Here is a 17424-nt window from a genome sequence, read left to right as displayed (position 1 = left end):
TCCTTGTGGAAGCTTCACGAACTACACGAGAGTGAGAAAAACATATTTCAACTCAACATTTTGTGTACAGTTATTTCTCAGACGTAGTTTTGGTATTGAGGTGCGGTCGCTTTACAACAGATTTAAAATGTTTGCCCCTATTGTAGCTGCTTTTTTTTGCATGTTCTGCAGACAGGGTGATCATCCTCAAATAAGTTTCCCTCAGGACTTTTGTAAAAGGCAAAATATGACCGCACCTCAGATTTAGTCCTTTTAGCCCTGTCCACACGGAGATGGTTTAGCTGTATACGTATTGATTTTGTACCGTATCAACGTTTCGTCCACACGGATTTGCCGTTTTAGAAGCATGAATCAGATATTTGTTGAAACCGGGCCCCAGAGGGGATACATCTGAAAACGACAATCTTCCGTTTTCGTGTGTACAGCCAATCTGTATATTTTCTGAAACGGCGATGTCATCACACAACGTCCAGCACGGTGAAAGAGTTAAGGGATACAACTACGGGCACTGGGCATGCGCATATCAATATCGCGTCATTTAATTACCGTATCTGCATTATTGTAAGTGAAGGTTCAGGGGTGGGGTAGGTGAAATGCTGTTTCATGCATACTGAGCTTTTTACACTGTTAAAGACTTGGATTCCCATCCTAAACATAGACAAAGTTTTAAAAACTAATGTTGGACGTTTGATTGAAGTATTTCTGTGTCAAAAATACTCCTTCCGGTTTCTCACAAGTTTCGGAGAGTTTTTTTCGAGTATGGCTCGGTTTGACTTTAATAGAACGGAAGGTCCTTGTATGGGCCGTACGGGCTCTTCTCCCGGTAGGGTGCATGCGCGTGTGACTAGAGCGAGGGAGGAATTGCACGCCCATAAACACTCTCTCAGCTGCAGATCCAGTTGTCCGTGAACACTTATGTCTGTTATAGTCCACGCCGCGCTCCACTTTATTCCTGTGACATCAAGCGACTTCAACGCTTCAGCACAGCATTCCGGGAAGGCAGCGCTGCATTTGAACCAATTTGAACGCAGAAATGACGGGAAGCTTCACAACATCGCTTCAGTCGTGTCGCAAAAGTGGATCTCTACAGTCACTGCTGTAAGGACTTTACCAAATCATACCAAAGAAGTGTGTTTTTGACGGAGCGGTCCCAGCGATAAAGGTTCGGTCCTGCTTTGGAAGCAGCCGGTGAGTAAAACTGCTTCAAATGTCTCTGCTGTTGCTTATCGTCGCGTGAGTAAACATCAGTAAACGACACGATCGCGTGCTTCGTCATTCAAATGCGCTAACGGACTTCATTGCTGTTCTATGTATAACGTTACACTAGTCTGACGTGCAAAACCGTTTTGCTTGCTACTGCAAAGGTTTAGTCGCATACAATAGTCCATAAACCGAATCATGTCCTCATAAACTGAGAGTAAACACACACAAATGTTGACAGGCCACTAAATACAGTACATACCACAGAGACGGACGTCCTGCTGTTGCTGTTTCTCCTGTTCAATTTATTTCATGATATATGATTCTGGATCATATATCTATTAGCTGAGATCAATAGTGATGGGTTTCTCCACGCTTGAGGACATCATCGCTTTGTGCGCTCGTCATTCTTTAGCTCCGCCCACACGATACGCCTCCAGGCGCTCGTTTTTTTCCGGAAAGACTCAGTACAGCCTATATTTCTTTTATAAATATAATAAAACTAAAGACTTTTCGGAGATATGAAGGATGCAATATTACTCTATAGGTACTCAAGATTGACATGAGATTGACTGAAACTGAGTGTTTCACCCCCCCTTTAATAAAACACAACTGTTAAGTAGCAAATGTATTTATTGTTATTTTACCATGAGATTTTGCCTCACCTCCTACCACTGTTATACCCCTTCTAGCCACAACACTTCTTCTCTGTTTTTAGTGTATTTCTGTGGCAGAATTACAGCGCCACACACTGGCCTGGCATCTAAACTACATAGTTTTGAGTCGGTTTCGGTGATCTTGTGTGGACGCAGATATTTATTAAAACGAGGAAAGAAAAAAAAACGGATTAGGAAAGCTCTGGCTTCATGTGAACGGGGCCTTAGAAGGCTGAACAATCCCCCGAGCGCTGTCAAGTCCTTCACCATTCCTTTTCGTTCAAAAAACAGGATTTACAACAAGTCTTCAAAATCCTGATAATCAATCACGGTTTTAATGATAATTAAATTGTAAATGACATTACTAACCATCAGTACATTTTATCGTGGTTTATCGTGAAACCGGTAATTGTCCCATCCCTATCTGGCTGTATGGCCAATCCCCTCCTACACCTAAATGCGAAATGCCATTCACAATAGTGATTATGCTCATTTCTATAATGATAATGTAGAGAGAAGAAACATCAGGGGGGAGGTGAACTTATCTTGAATGGAACTGTGTTTTGCCATTAGTTGAAGATGTTTAACACCTTTAGGTTTTGTGGGGGTTAAGCTGCTTGGCCTTTGATCTCTCTGGGGTAAGGTCCTGCCAAAGGCCCTCTCCCCCTTCGTGCGGCCCTTCGGGGACTTTCAATCCAATTGCTGGCTCGCAATGGATGCAGATCTCAAGGTTACACCTGAGTGTTCAAGGGCAGGTCCAAGTGTAATCGGCACTTAGATCATAGATTAATCTTATTTGCTATCTATTAGGCTTGATTCTAGCTTCCCTCGCTCCCCCTCCTAAAGCCAGGATTACGGTGATAGTTTAAGATAATGGATTCTTATGGAAGGGGAGGTCAAGAAGGCTTCGTGTTTCAGAAGCAACAGATAATATGATTAATCTAAAAGCCTCTTTCAAAGGGGGTCCCACCTTCACAGGCCTAATTGCCAAAGAGGGATGGAGGAGAGAATAAATCTGCAATGTTGCCCGCAAACCCGCCGGACGAGATGCTTTAAATTCAACTAGAGTGTTTCATTAATTAGGGCTTTATTGTATAACCCATGTGTGGGTGATGACAAAGACTTTTTTCGATATTTGAATGTGTTCTTCATCCACTTATTTTCCATTACGGATAACCCACGGAGACGGATCTTCCCATACAAGACCGATTCCTAGACGGATTGTGGGTAATTTTCATTTAACCTCTCACAAAATGAAAATGTTGTGACCTGGTTGCAGCAAATAGCAAATAAAGGACTATGTTTAGATGAATATTGACATTATTAAGGGTTTTTTACGTGGGTGCCATTGACATTTCCTTAATACAACAAAACAATAGCAGACATGCTTTGATGGAGAACTTTCATTACTATATTTACGCTGGTCTCAAAATTCACTATTAACATTTATCCAATGCGTGGCTTGGGGGAAATGCAATGCGTAATCATTTCACCGAGATACTCAAAGGTTATGTCAAGTCGCATGGATTCCCTCCGCTACAGCTTAACTCCGGGGGGGATAAAATTCTGTTCTTTCTGTGATTTCTATAGGTAGCCACTAGCCAAACTGATAAAAGATAAATAGTGATAAAAATATCCTAATGTGACAGCCCAGCAGATAACCTCAGGAGACACATCGGTTATCGGAGCCAGTCATCAGCAAGTGAATATTTATCACAAAGAACAGACTCATTGCGGCATCACCGCCTGCATGTTTACTAGCTAATACAAGTGGGAGACATGTAATCTTTTCAGGATAGAACAATTCCTACTTCAATCTTACAGAAATACAGGGGGCAAATACATGTAAGCACAATACACACAAACAATCCACAAATGCTCCAAATGATAATACACTATATTCTGCTGTCTCTATGGATTGTCTTTTCACTGTGGAGATGCAAATGACTGTGTGTGTGTGTGCGCATATATATATATATATATATATATATATATATATATATATATATATATATATATATATATATATATATATATATATATACACCATCATGTCTGGCTGATTATAGCAGGCCTTACTCTCAGACTACATACTTTATGATATCGTATTCCATATATATATATATAATATATATATAATCAGCCAGACATGATGGTGTGTTTATATGCATTTTGCGAGAGGCTGTTTATAACTGGTATTTTGAAAGAAAATCTTTTTTTTTTCTTCTGAAGGTCACTTATAAATAATACATAAGTATAATCTATTATTAAACTATTTGGAAATACCTAAAAAACATATTCTAAAATATCATTACCATAGAGCAGGAATGATGTATGGTAGATCATGTCTGTGCCTTATTTAATGTTTCCCACACCATTTTATAGAGAGGGATAAACAATCAAAAAATATAGACATTCTTTTATTCTGTCATATCAGTAAGCAGCTCAATCATAAATGACTGACAAATCCAGCAAAGGTCTCAAGAGTGTGCCCTCATAGGCAGGAGAGCTTTTTCTTGTCAAACATAAACCAAATTAATGTTAGACCTTGTGGTGCCTTTAATATGAGGGCTTTATATAGTCATAAGATGGGAGGGAAATAGCATGGAGGGCTATCGCTCTGAGATTTACTATAGGTTAAATGACAGGGCTTTTCAAATCACCACTGACATGCTATTTGTACACACATGACATACAGTAAGTGGAATAGCAGTATAGACTAGTATGTTATACAACTAAGGAAAAAATGCTTAAATTACAAATATAGTATCTTTTTGTTTCAAGGGCCTTACCTCATTTTGAAACTTTTTGTTATATGATTAATAGAGAAAATAGACAATTTCAATAATATTAAATGGGTACTTCAGCGCTGGAAAGATGAATCTGTATTTAAACTGGGTCATTAATGTAGAAGTAATGTGAAATTATTTTTGAATTTGGTGCCTTCTAGACCGAAAATGTATTTTTGTCTCATGGGGATTAAAAAAAGACTACAATTCCCAGAATGCTTCCCTGCCCTGTGAGGCCACTTACAGTGACTGAGTTTGAGTTAGAGAACAGACATTACAATTAAATACTGAACGTGTCTGTTCAATATAACGATCGAGTTGCCGCGTGAGTCTCACAGCACTAACTAAGATTAGGAGTCAGATTACATTTAACGTCATAAATGAACTGATGAGCTCTCGTGATGAGAGCTGAGGTAATGGCGATCACACTCGCGGCATACATTCACAACGCGTGTTCAGTCTGGCGCATTTCAGTTCATGCCTTTGCAAGCTTAACTTTCATGGAAATTAATTTGAGATGTTAAAACACTTACATTGCTTAGCATCCGTTTAAATGAATGCCTGCTGCTGAGCTGAGCTGTGAGTGTGATCTCCCATTCCCCATGCGCGATTTGAAAACATGTGGAAATAGCTCCCTCTGCTGGCTGTAGTCTTTAGCCTCTGGACAAACATTCTAAAGATAACGCAAATATCGTCAATTTGCGTCACGGGAGGAATTTTTCAAAAATAAAATGCATAAATCTCTCCTCTCAGGGGGATATGAGGGGGGGAAGCACAATCATTTGAATATACTCCAGGGTTTCTACTGATACAAAGACATATGCTAATCGCTGAAGTAACCCTTAATTAATTAACTAATTTAGAAACAACATAAAGGCAATTTATTTAAATGCATGTTTAATGGCATCTTTTTTCAAATGAAGGCCTTCTACACTGCTACTGATATTATGCTACATATTCATTTTATATATATTTTTTTTACATTTTATCCATTAATTATAAACATTCAACATTTTGGCATAAGTGACTAATTTTACATGGACAGCAGTTATCTAATTATTGACCTTTTTCTGAATAAGATGATATTCTGATTAGGGTGTTTACATGAGTAGCTTTTAGAATATTCCATTCATGTTCCTGTTTTACAGGAAATTCTTCCGACTTTCCCTCCAGAATCCACGTATCAACATACAATTTGTCTTCGTTACGGCATCATATACAGTTTTGGGTATTTTATTTTAAAATGTTAAAAAAGCTAGCCTAGAAATCTAGACGCACCCTAGCGGCAGCAAATCTAATCTGCCGCGAGTATCGTCTAGCAACTCTCAATACATGTCTGAGCTGTAAAAACCAAACTCTGGTCAGGCCAATCACATCATGGTAGGCGGTAGGCGGGGCGGGGCTTAACATAATAACTGCCGAGTTGTGCTTGCGTGCTTCTAGTAAACACAGAAGCTGGCGATCGGCGGTCTTTCGAATCAGCTTTGACTGCGACTCTGGAAGACTTGGAGTTAAGCTTTTCTCTGAGAAAAGAACAAAGAACGGCACTGAAGTCATTCTTAAAAAGGGAAGATGTGTTCAGAGTTTTGCCGACCGGATACGGCGAATGTTTAATCTATCAACTAGCTCCGCTTCACCTTCTTTGCCCTGGTTAGTTGTAACTCTATCCAATTGCGTCCAGAGGGAGTTTGAAAGACAACCGTTTATCCCACCACTCTGATTGAGCCCTGTCAATGGTGAGTTTCCAGACCAAACATCTTGATGTGGGTCTGGCTTGTCAGGCTAAAAATAAGCTTCAAGTGCAGTTAATTATTTTTCATGCTACCCATGAAAATAGACAATCGTTGGATACAAATTTTCTAGCAATGGGGTTCCTCTACCACCTCAACAAACTCGGAGGTGCTAGATGAGATTACAAAGTAAAGGTGCGTTCAAGTCCTCCTGGGATGTTCGTATTTACGAGGTGAGAAGTCGTGTTTACGACATTCATGTGCATTCAGGTCTCTTTGGTTGGAGCAAGATGGTGGTGTACCTTCTTTTAATGAATCTCACGAAAATACACAAAGGTGTGTTAACTCTGCTTATTACACGGCTCTGTGAAACACTTGATTCTGATTGGTCAATCGCGCATTCCAGCGGTACGTTATTTCCAGATAACACCCGCTCATATGGGTACTACGAGTTATCTTGACCGGTACTACTTCTATGCTTAACGCTGGCGCCATCTTGTGGCTTAAGCAGCCGTGGGTTACAATGGAAGACTTCAAGGCAGGTTTCCTTTATAACGTTTTTAATATAGATATTTTTCTTACACAAACTCATCGATTCGAATCAGAAGGCTCTATTAACCCATCGGAGTCGTGTGGAGCACGTTATTTGACGGACAGCTGCATTTTTTATGGACTTCTAACACAACTACAACAACTGCTTGGATTAACGTTAGCCTGGACTTTTTAAATATAACTCCGATTGTATTTGTCTGTAAGAAGAATGTCATATACACCTACGATAACTTGAGGGTGAGTAAATCATAGGCTTGGTTTCATTTTTGGGTGAACAAACCCTTTCAGCATTCATTTTCAACATTTAGCAAGGGCATATGGCAAATCTTCAGCAATAGATAAAGGCTTAAAGCAGGTTGGAACTGTTTTCCTTCACGGAAGCTTTGCGTAAGAGCTAATAAAATATTTAATCTTGAGACAATATTTTGTGTCTAATAATTATTTATTTGAGACTAGTAGCCGTGTAATAAGCGGGGTAATGTACACCCAGACGGTTTTTATCGCAGAATAAACCCCTTCAGAGTGATGCAAGTCCTGATCACTCTGTCGGGGTTTATTCTGCGATAACAACCGGCTGGGTGTACATTATCCCTTACTTATAGAAAATGTACAACAAAGAATGTGCATCAGGTGAGTTTTGATCTTTTACATTTTTAATAATCTATGAAGCCACTGTAAATGGTATCGCTACACATAACATAGTGTTATATTACAATGCTAGCTCTTTGTTGTAAATAACAAAGCCTGTGTCATGTGGCACTGCTAAATACCCATTGCATCCATTGATTCTGCCATCTTTCTCACTGACGCCCCCAACTCGTAGAGATCGGGGCTTAAAGTAAATCCCGAATATCCCTCTGATATTTACAACTTCATTAATGCGCGTTCAACTCGTAAATACGATCTGTACGACATGAATGGAACGCACCATAAGGACTGGTCGGAGAGAGTACCACAGCTGCAAAAAAAAAAAAAAAAAACAACGTAAAAATTGTAATTTTCACATTGCATCACACCCTTATAGGAACCTGCCCTGGAGGGCTTCCTTTGAGCACAAGTACTTTTTACCCGGTTTGTGTATGTACTAATGTAGTACAGCAGTAATATTAAAATACCTAAATTCAATATAAACCTTATTAATGATACATATTTTGTACAGGCAAGCAGATGACACATAATATAAATACAACACAAGGTTTCTTGTTTCTCGCCGGGATTTTGACCTTCTTCGGCGGAAGTAATGGCGTTGGAAATATTAGATGACATTCGTCTGCTATGAGGTAAAAAAAAACAGAAACATAAATAATAACAAAAACTGGATTGTTTTGTGTCTTAAAGAGTTAGTTCACCCAAAAAATGAAAAATTTGATCATTAATTACTCACCCTCATGTTGTTCGGCATCCGTAAGACCTCCGTTCAGCTTCAGAACACACATGAAGATATTTTTGTTGAAATTCGATGGCTCAGACAGTCCTTCATTGAAACCAATGTCATTTCCTCTCTCAAGACCCATAAAAGACACAAGACATCATTAAAAAGCCCATCTCACTACAGTGGTTCTACAATAATTTTATGCCAAAAACGGATTCTACAATAATTTTATCGATTCATGATTGGCATGGCATGTCAAACCATCAAACTGCTGAAATCATATTACTTTGGCCATCCGAATCATGAATCGATACACTGATTTGTTACAGTTTGAAGCTTTGTTTTGAAATAGGAAACTGGAAAAAATGTCATCTGGGGGGTAAAATGTGTGTTATTTTGGCAAGTTTGCCTACTAAAATTTACGGAAGGAACAAACACACCTACTATACACCTTGGATGCCTTGGGGGTAAGCAGATAAACATAATTTTTGGTGAACTATACCTTTAATGACAGACAGCAGCAGGTTTATTAGGCTACTGTCACTTTAAAGGGGTGATGAATTGAATAATTAACTTTCCCTTGATATATAAAAGGTCATGGTAAGAATATCCTGTAAGTTTCAGAGCTGAAAACTTCCTTGTTAGTCAAAGAAAAGCTTTTATAGACACCAGAGCCAGAAAACGATTGTGTACGTATCTGTCATCGCGCGATGAAACATGCCTCTGCAGAATGTATAATTTAGTAGCCTCGCCCACCGACTCATGGAGCTGTTCGGCTCGCGCTAGCCAGCAACAAAAAACATGCCGAAGAAGATAGCAAGATACTGTGGAAGAACACAGTCACTGCGTAAGCTTCTTTCGGATCCTTTTATTTTTAATGAAGTTCCAGCTCACATGGGGAAGACGTACGCATACGCGTGCTCGCTTTATTTCACTGCTGAATCATTTGTAAACAAGTCTCAGGTCACGCTGGATTTGTAGACACAATGTTGTGCCTTTTATATTGGATCCGACAGGAATGCTGCAACACACTTATGTGAGTAAAATGTGTTTTTTATATGTAATAGTAGTCCCGGGGCTATATGTTTTCCAGACGGGCTACCAAAACGCAGTGAATCTCAAATAGTGAAATAATATTTTTGTGCGTATTCACCGATCGTGCAGGCCATGTAATACAGAAATAATATTTTAATCAATCACGGGTGGATGAGAAATAAATCATTGTGTTTGTTTGATAAAGACGTTTAGGAGCTCTATGATCGAGAGAATAATTTTCAGTTGCCGCTTTCAAATTATCTCTCCCTCATGTGAACTGAACTGAAGGAGGCATAGATATGACAGCGGAGCTCATTAAATATGCAAATCTTATCCAATCCTGGCCGTGGGTGTTTACTTCTAAGTCTCCAGTGCTGCATGCCCCTTAAAAACCCAGCGTTCAGGAGACAGCCTCAAAACCAGTATAGAAAATAGCCTATTACTTATTAGTTATGATGTTTTTTTAATGTAAAAACCCCACAAACGTCATTAGTTGACCTCAACAGTATAAATTGAATTTAAAAAAGCCAGTTCATGACACCTTTAAGACCTGACACGATCAACATGTTGAGGACATCCAATTTTCACCCAAATATTTCCGTTAATTTTAGACTTTTAAAAATGTTTAAGACTGTTCTTGGATGCTCATCAAAAACAGTTTTTTTGTTGCAAAAGACAACTCAATGCAGTACTGGCACACTGTCTGAGTCATGAGAGCTAGTGTGAGAAACATACTGATTTATGGCTTTATTCCCATTCGATCTGTGCTATAAGGGAAGAAGTCATGTCCGTTCATAATATTTTCTTTTGAGTTATATTGTTTGGTTGACAAACCAGTGTAAAGGATTTGTTCATAAATTGAGTTCAATCTTCTATCATACGACCATAGCTGTCAACAGATCTCTGGAAGATTATCAGTGAATAGTGAATTTCCGCTTGGCTTCTGAAGACTTACAGTAGATTACTCATATGGATCACTTATTTGGTGCTAAATTCCCCATTCATTATAATTACACAGGAAAAAATATTCAATTTAAAAAGAAAGTCATACATATTTGGAACAAGTGAGTGAATAAATAATGACATAATTAGTATTTTTGTGTGAATATCCCTTTAAAAGCCAAGCAGCCAAAAACTTTTCCTCCACAAATGGTGGTTTTTCCTTCTGCTTCCATAAATCATACTAAAGAACAGAAGGAGTACCTGCAATAATGCAGCTCGCACATAAACAAGAGGCAGAATGGAAATACATCACAACTATAGGTCTTGCCCTTGAGGTTTTCTATGAGGTTGACTTCTGTGAATGGACATCTATGATCAATTTAGGAAGAAAGTTTCTGCAAAGCCAGCTTTTTTTTTTTAACACCACCAAGTCAAGGCAAATGCAGCGCTTTTGATATTGCATATCAGGCGATGAAACGTGTGAGTGTGCGGGACATGTCCAGACATTCAATTTCAAAGCATTGTATACTTCAACCCAGTTGACATATTCTATTATTCTAAGCCCTCATCAGGCCATCAAGCCACACTGGAAGACATCTTCACTATGATCCATGGTTGCAATATGGAAGGATAACCTTGGCCCACCAGGCTATTCTTTGATATTAGTACTTTATAATAATTTGCGCCAGCGTTTATGTTGCAGGTTCAACAGTTCAGACCTCTCCAAAAAGAGTGTGATTTGGTAAAATATATGTTCGCTTAAAAACATAGTTTAACCCTGAGAATATGCACACAATTACAGCGGATTTTATAGGAGATATATTTATCCTCGGGGACGGCCATTTGTATCAATAACCCAGTCATGTACTGAGCACTATTTTTACTATTAAATCATCTAAAATGGCCAAATGGGAAAATTCATATATTACTTGAATGTGTAAGCTTCCTTTTAGTGTACTGTGGGAACAAAAACTACAATTGAGACCATATTTAAGATAACAAACTGTGAATGCTATATATTTTAGTTTATTTATTTATAAATAATATTATTGTAAAAATAGTTGTAAAATGTTTTTTATTGTACATATAATTAAATCACACACACACACACACACACACACACACACACACACACACACACACACACACACACACACACACACACACACACACACACACACACACACACACACACACACACACACACACACACACACACACACACACATTATTCACCCATTATATTATCAATTTATAATAATAATTGTAAATGAAATGATAAAATCATTTTAATAAATAAGTAAAATTGATATTTTTATGTGAGCGTGTATCGTTTTAGATCTGTGAATATCTATATGCTCACGGACCTTTGTCATATTGCTTATCTATTTTTCTCACTGATAATTGATAGATGCATCAGCTATCATGTTCAATTGCTTTACAAGGAATGGTTTGGAATTGAATAGCTCAAAGATATTAGATTTAGTGGCAACCTTGCCGCTTGTTAGCATATTCATTTACCTATGGGAGTCCCATTACGTTTTGTTAATACATACTGCTTTAGTCATCCCAGCTCCCCACAAATTGCATTAATGTTTCTGCGTTATGTAGCCACAGAGCACAATAATTTGATTGAGTGCCTATGTTTGATATAATTAGATTATCGCTTGAGAGCGGGGTAATTGTCATGCCTTGTCACAACCAGATCACTGTAAAAAGAGGGAAAAGAAGCCCTATATTACTGTCTTAGCCTTTTAGTGTCGCAATGGTGACACTCTAGTGTTACTTACAGCTGACTGTATGTCTTCATCTCCTTGTTATGTGCGATGAAAAGATAAAAATGGTGAGGAAAAAAGAGGACTTTTATTCACACAATGTGGCCCCTTTCTCGCTGTCACTGCAGAGGGAGATATGACTGTTGAAAGCGAAACATGTGATGTGTAAATTCGAATCTGCTAAAAAAAGAAGGGAAAAATCAATTAAGAAGATATGATTGTCATCACTGTAAGCAATTGCTGTAAATTTACAGCCAATTTTCAACACTAAAATGCCGTTTTCTTGTTAAACAGTTTAATACTGTAGTTAGCAATGCATTGTGGGCTGCTTAATTTGGAGGAACAGGAAGGAGGCCCTAAACAGTATGCTAATGTTTTAAATTACAGTACACAACAGTATTTTTTGGAAACTGAGTGTTTACTGTGGAGTTTGGAGTACGTTCAGAAGTTTGATACAACAAATCGAGGCTACTGCTTTTGGACAATTTTCTTTAATAAAACTTAGAAATAATTTGCCATTAACTCCTGGGGAGACTTCAGAAAACATTATTTGGATAGGAGATTTTCCAGAAGAGGACACACAGTTTAGATGACGTGCTGCATATCACCGAGTGTTCTTCATCCACCTCTATCGGGTCTTGCATCTACAAAATAAACGGTAATTGAAATCTTTTTCATTTCGCAAATAATGTTTGATATCAAACTGATGCTCAGGAGCTTATCTTGCTTGGTATTTGAAAATTTCATTTAACAGTGAGGCTCAGATTTGAATAGCCAAAACAATATTACTTTTGCGTGTTTTTTTGTTTAATTTTGGTAACATTTGCAGTAGAACTCCCCCAATACCTGTAAAAAATAAAATTGCTACCCATAAGTTTTTGATTGCCAAATCTATTTAGCAGTTTGACTGTAGGTACTTAGCCTACCTCATTTGCCTGTAGGTTGTTCTCACCTAGTGTTTACTAATTATTGACCTTTTGTCATTTTTCTTCTTAAAAATCTTATCATGGTAAGATTAATGTATTTGTTCCCTACAGCTACTTCAGCTGACATTGAGACAATTTAGTCTTCCTGCAAGTCCTAGTCTGATACTGCCTAGTACTGTATATTTCATTTAGATTCATTGATAGACACATTGTATATCATTTACACACGGTAATATGTATGCTTTGACTTGAAGTTTCAGGTGCAACTGGGCAAGTCCCAGTTAAAGGTTGGATAATCATCTCTGAGGACCGTGTAATCTCTTAGGACATCACACCAACATTTGCAATGGGACTTGCTGCTGTATTTGCAACTACATTCAACCTTCAGTTTCAAGATGAGGGACCCTGCACTCTGGAATTCATTTAGAGGTAAAAACGCTTCATTACTTGTCATCATTATATAGATACAATTAAATTAATGTTTGTATTTTTTTCCGCATAAAATGGTATTAGTACTGTACATTTCAAGGCACACACATGGTATTTTGCTTGAATATACAGGCTTTATATACTAAATTGTAATAATTAAAAATATATGTGTGTATATATATATATCCAAATAAATGTAATTACTAAACTAAATTGACTATTATAAACTAAATTACTGATCTGCCCACAGTGTTGCTATATGATATTTGAAATGTCCATGAGCTGATGACATCACTTTTTTTCTCCAGAGTGGCTGTACAGCCGAATCAAATTCTGTTGCATTATTTTCATGTTTAACACTGTGTAACTGCTTTGAAAAAAATCTGCATTGTAAAAAGCGCTATAGAAATAAAGTTGACTTGACTTTAATATAATTTAATTTGATGTCACTTTTATATGTCATTCAAGTCCACTCTATTTGTGCAATAAAGAAAGACAAAAACAAAACAATTCATTGCATTTAATTGAAAGCATGTTGTTACAACACTCTGATCTTAGACTATTTGGATTTCAGGTGCCTGGATGGTATAAATCCAGAGAAAGGGACAAAGGCCAAAAGGGGCAAGGTTGTCTCCAAGAAGAACGGTATGATCGTCCAGAAGAAGTCTTTTGAGACATGTCGCCATGCTACTGAAGAATGTCCTTGACTTCCAATGGAACTTTGATATAAATCGGTGAGCTCTTTAATCTCGTTCTCTTTGTTTTGACAGTCTGGCATTACCACATTAAACCACAAGAGAACTGGTATTATTAACTTTTGTAAGCATTAGCTTGGAGTGTATACTGTACATTCGTGATTTTACAGTTTATTTATTATTATGATTGTTTGTTGTTGTTTGACAGTGACAACACTGGAATAATACTGCAGAGAGGAACAACGGCTACCAAAGTGATGGACATCTCTCCTGGATCCATATAAACTAAGATGTAAATACACAAGCTACCTCAAATGACTATTTTAAGAGGTAAAAATACAAGCCTACCTAACAGGACAATTTAAAGAGTAACCTGAAATGAAATAAACCCTAAAATGTTTTAATTGCATATTATTGATGCCTACTGTCAAAATGTTTTACTGTACTTTGTAGGTCTTCAAACTTATGTGTTAAATTAAACTAGGTTTTATTTAACTAGGTTTTTCCCTTCATGTTTGGTAAGGGTTAGGGGCAGTCTCTGAGCAATTTAAAGGGTTAGTTCACACAACAATGAAAATTAGCCCATGGTTTCCTACCCTCAAGTCATCCTATGTGTATATGACATTATTCTGTCATTATTCTATTTATATTAATAAATGTCCTGGCTCTTCCAAGCTTTATAACGGCAGTGATTGTTGTTCTGTTTTTTTAAGTCCATAAAAGTGCACATATACATCATATAACTGCTCCACACGGCTCTGGCGGGTTAAAAAGGGCCTTCTTAAGTGAATTATTGCTTCTAAAGTGAATTATTGTGTGAGAAAAATATCCATATTTAAAATTTTATAAAGTAAATTATCTAGCTTCAGGCTAATCACCGTTCGTATTCAGCTTATGAAAAAAGTGTAGCGCCTCTCGCAGTACAAAACACTTGCGCTATGTCTGACATTGCACACCAGTTACGTACGTCAGACGTAGCGTAAGCATTTTGAAATGAAAAGAAGAATCTAAAAGAAGAAATGTCATATATAATGACTTGAGGGTTAGTAAATCATGGGCTGGGTGAATTTACTCTTCAAGTTTATTGCCGTAGTCTAAAGCAGGTTCTACTAGGCTCTTTTTGCTACTAGAAATCTCTTAGAAATGTCCAACAGGATTTTGTTTTATTGTATTTTTTTCCATTTTTTGTATTCATGCTGACATTGACATTGCTCTTTGGAATAAAGGTATTTGATTTTGAAGTTATTGCTTATTTTCCATAATATTCACAATAATGCATATCTTAACCAATTGCCTATAGCCCTGAGAATACTGAAGTTAATTGCAATTAACATTGATTGCAATGAAGACTAATATTTTAGTCTACTGCTAAATTTATTGTGTTGCTAATACAGTAAAAAATAAAAAACTTATTTAAAAAAATGCAGCATATTTCTGTGATTATTTGAAAATTATAATATATATTTATATATTGAAAATATATTGTTTAGGTTGTTACTTTAATTCTCACAGTTTACTGTATTAGACTGTGAAATCATTTAACAGTGTGACTACAGACATATACAGCATTTCTGGTTTACAGACTACTACTGTAAAGTCATTTTACATATGAATACCGTAAAAATAACGGAATACTGCTGGCGTCTCTGCTGCCAGCTCTTTACTGTAAATTATAGAAATACAGAAATATACCGTTTTTCTAGTTTACAGACTACTACCGTAAAATCATTTTACATATGAATACCGTAAAAATAACGGTATACTGCTGGCGTCTCTGCTGCCAGCTCTTTACTGTAAATTATAGAAATACAGAAATATACCGTTTTTCTAGTTTACAGACTACTACCGTAAAATCATTTTACATATGAATACCGTAAAAATAACGGTATACTGCTGGCGTCTCTGCTGCCAGCTCTTTACTGTTATTTTACAGGGAAATTTTTTACAGTGCAGGTGAGCTCTTATCATCAACAGTTAACTGCGTTGTTAAGAAAAAAGGACATAACCTTTTCAAAGGTAAAACTAGGCCTCATTTCCATCAGCACCTGACACTGTCACACTGCTGCTCTCATTAAAACCTGTCAGTCACCCCCCCACGCACCCACACACACACAGCCTGGCACCATCAATGTAATTTATCAATGTCAAAACTGTCACCGGCTAATGTGAAATAAAGTTTCACACATGAGGAAAATGGACAATTACTAGATGCATACTTTGGATGCAAAATAACAAGACAGTTGGCTGATGTGTTATGGGTTATGTAACTGTTGTGGGCGTCATTGTAAGAGAGACAATTGAACATTACTACATACACATACACACACTCACACAAATAGAAAAAAATGTGATATAGCACGTATGATTCAGAGGCCAATCGGGAGGTAGCTGTTTTCAGAATCCGTGAACCAGCACCAAAAATATCTTAATTTCCAAAACAAGGTCACTCGGAGGAATATCAGAGATGCTTTTAAATGTTAACAGCAAGTTTGGGATAATAAATGAAACGGTATGCTTCGCCGAAGTTGTTCTGAGCTGACAAACTTGGCCACAGGAGCCGAAGGGATGAATCTTTTAAGCTGGTCATTACATCGGCTTGGATTTCTTACAGCTCCTTGCGTAGTGTCACACAATCACCGGGGCAGAATGAAGGCTGAATATGCTAATGACTCTAATTGGACTACTAATAGAGCATGTCTCTGTAGTTTTTAAGCTTGCGGATGGCTGTGTAATCAGAGCAGACAGTCGTTAAGAGAATGAAGAGGCAACTAGCAATGTCAGGAGAGGGCCTGGCGGTTCCAGCTGACACTACCCCAATCTTCCAGGACCCATTAAATGGCTGTTTCAACGCATTACCTACCATAACATCCTTGAATATCACTGATTTTATTTGCAGTATCAAACATTTCATTTCACGCGCCATTAATGGAAAAGTGCTGAGGTTCTAATGCTGCCAAAACATTTAGTAACTACCTGGACTCTAAGAAACCAATTAACTCCTGAGACAATATGGCCAGTTACACACAAAAATAGGTAGGTCCGCCATTGCTTTCTGTTCGGCGATTCATTGAGTGCTTCGAAAAGCAAAGAAAAAGAAAATGCTGATGGAGTTTTTGTTAGTTGCCACTGTTGCCTTTGGATGGCTCATTTGGGGTTTAAAAGAGGACCTATTGTGCTTTTTGCATTTGTAAAATTCTTTACTGTGTATTGTTGCTGTTTGAGCTTCAACAATGTATGAAAATTTACACAGCACAAAAAGCAGCTTTTACCATCCAGCCGAGCGGTTCTGTATTTCTACCTGGTTTGATTTAATTGTGTGTTGG

At 37.5% G+C, this 17424-nt stretch overlaps 2 long non-coding RNA genes across 4 annotated transcripts in view; both read left to right on the top strand.

Annotated features, from left to right (window-relative positions):
- LOC137043518 (uncharacterized) overlaps positions 1–17424 on the top strand; it is a 339081-nt gene that overhangs the window by 187506 nt on the left and 134151 nt on the right. The window lies entirely within an intron of this gene.
- Positions 12596–14637, top strand: LOC137043591 (uncharacterized). Of its 2 annotated transcripts, XR_010898531.1 has the most exons (4): positions 12596–12709; positions 13232–13406; positions 13981–14140; positions 14310–14637. It is a non-coding gene; the product is annotated as an uncharacterized lncRNA (long non-coding RNA). The 2 variants fall into 2 exon arrangements; XR_010898530.1 differs by lacking the exon at positions 12596–12709 and having other exon boundaries at positions 13091–13406.

The sequence above is a fragment of the Pseudorasbora parva genome, chromosome 16 (assembly GCF_024679245.1).
Source record: "Pseudorasbora parva isolate DD20220531a chromosome 16, ASM2467924v1, whole genome shotgun sequence".
Taxonomy (NCBI): domain Eukaryota; kingdom Metazoa; phylum Chordata; class Actinopteri; order Cypriniformes; family Gobionidae; genus Pseudorasbora; species Pseudorasbora parva.
The sequence above is the reverse complement of the archived record's forward strand: the minus strand, read 5'-3'. Positions and strand labels throughout refer to the sequence as shown.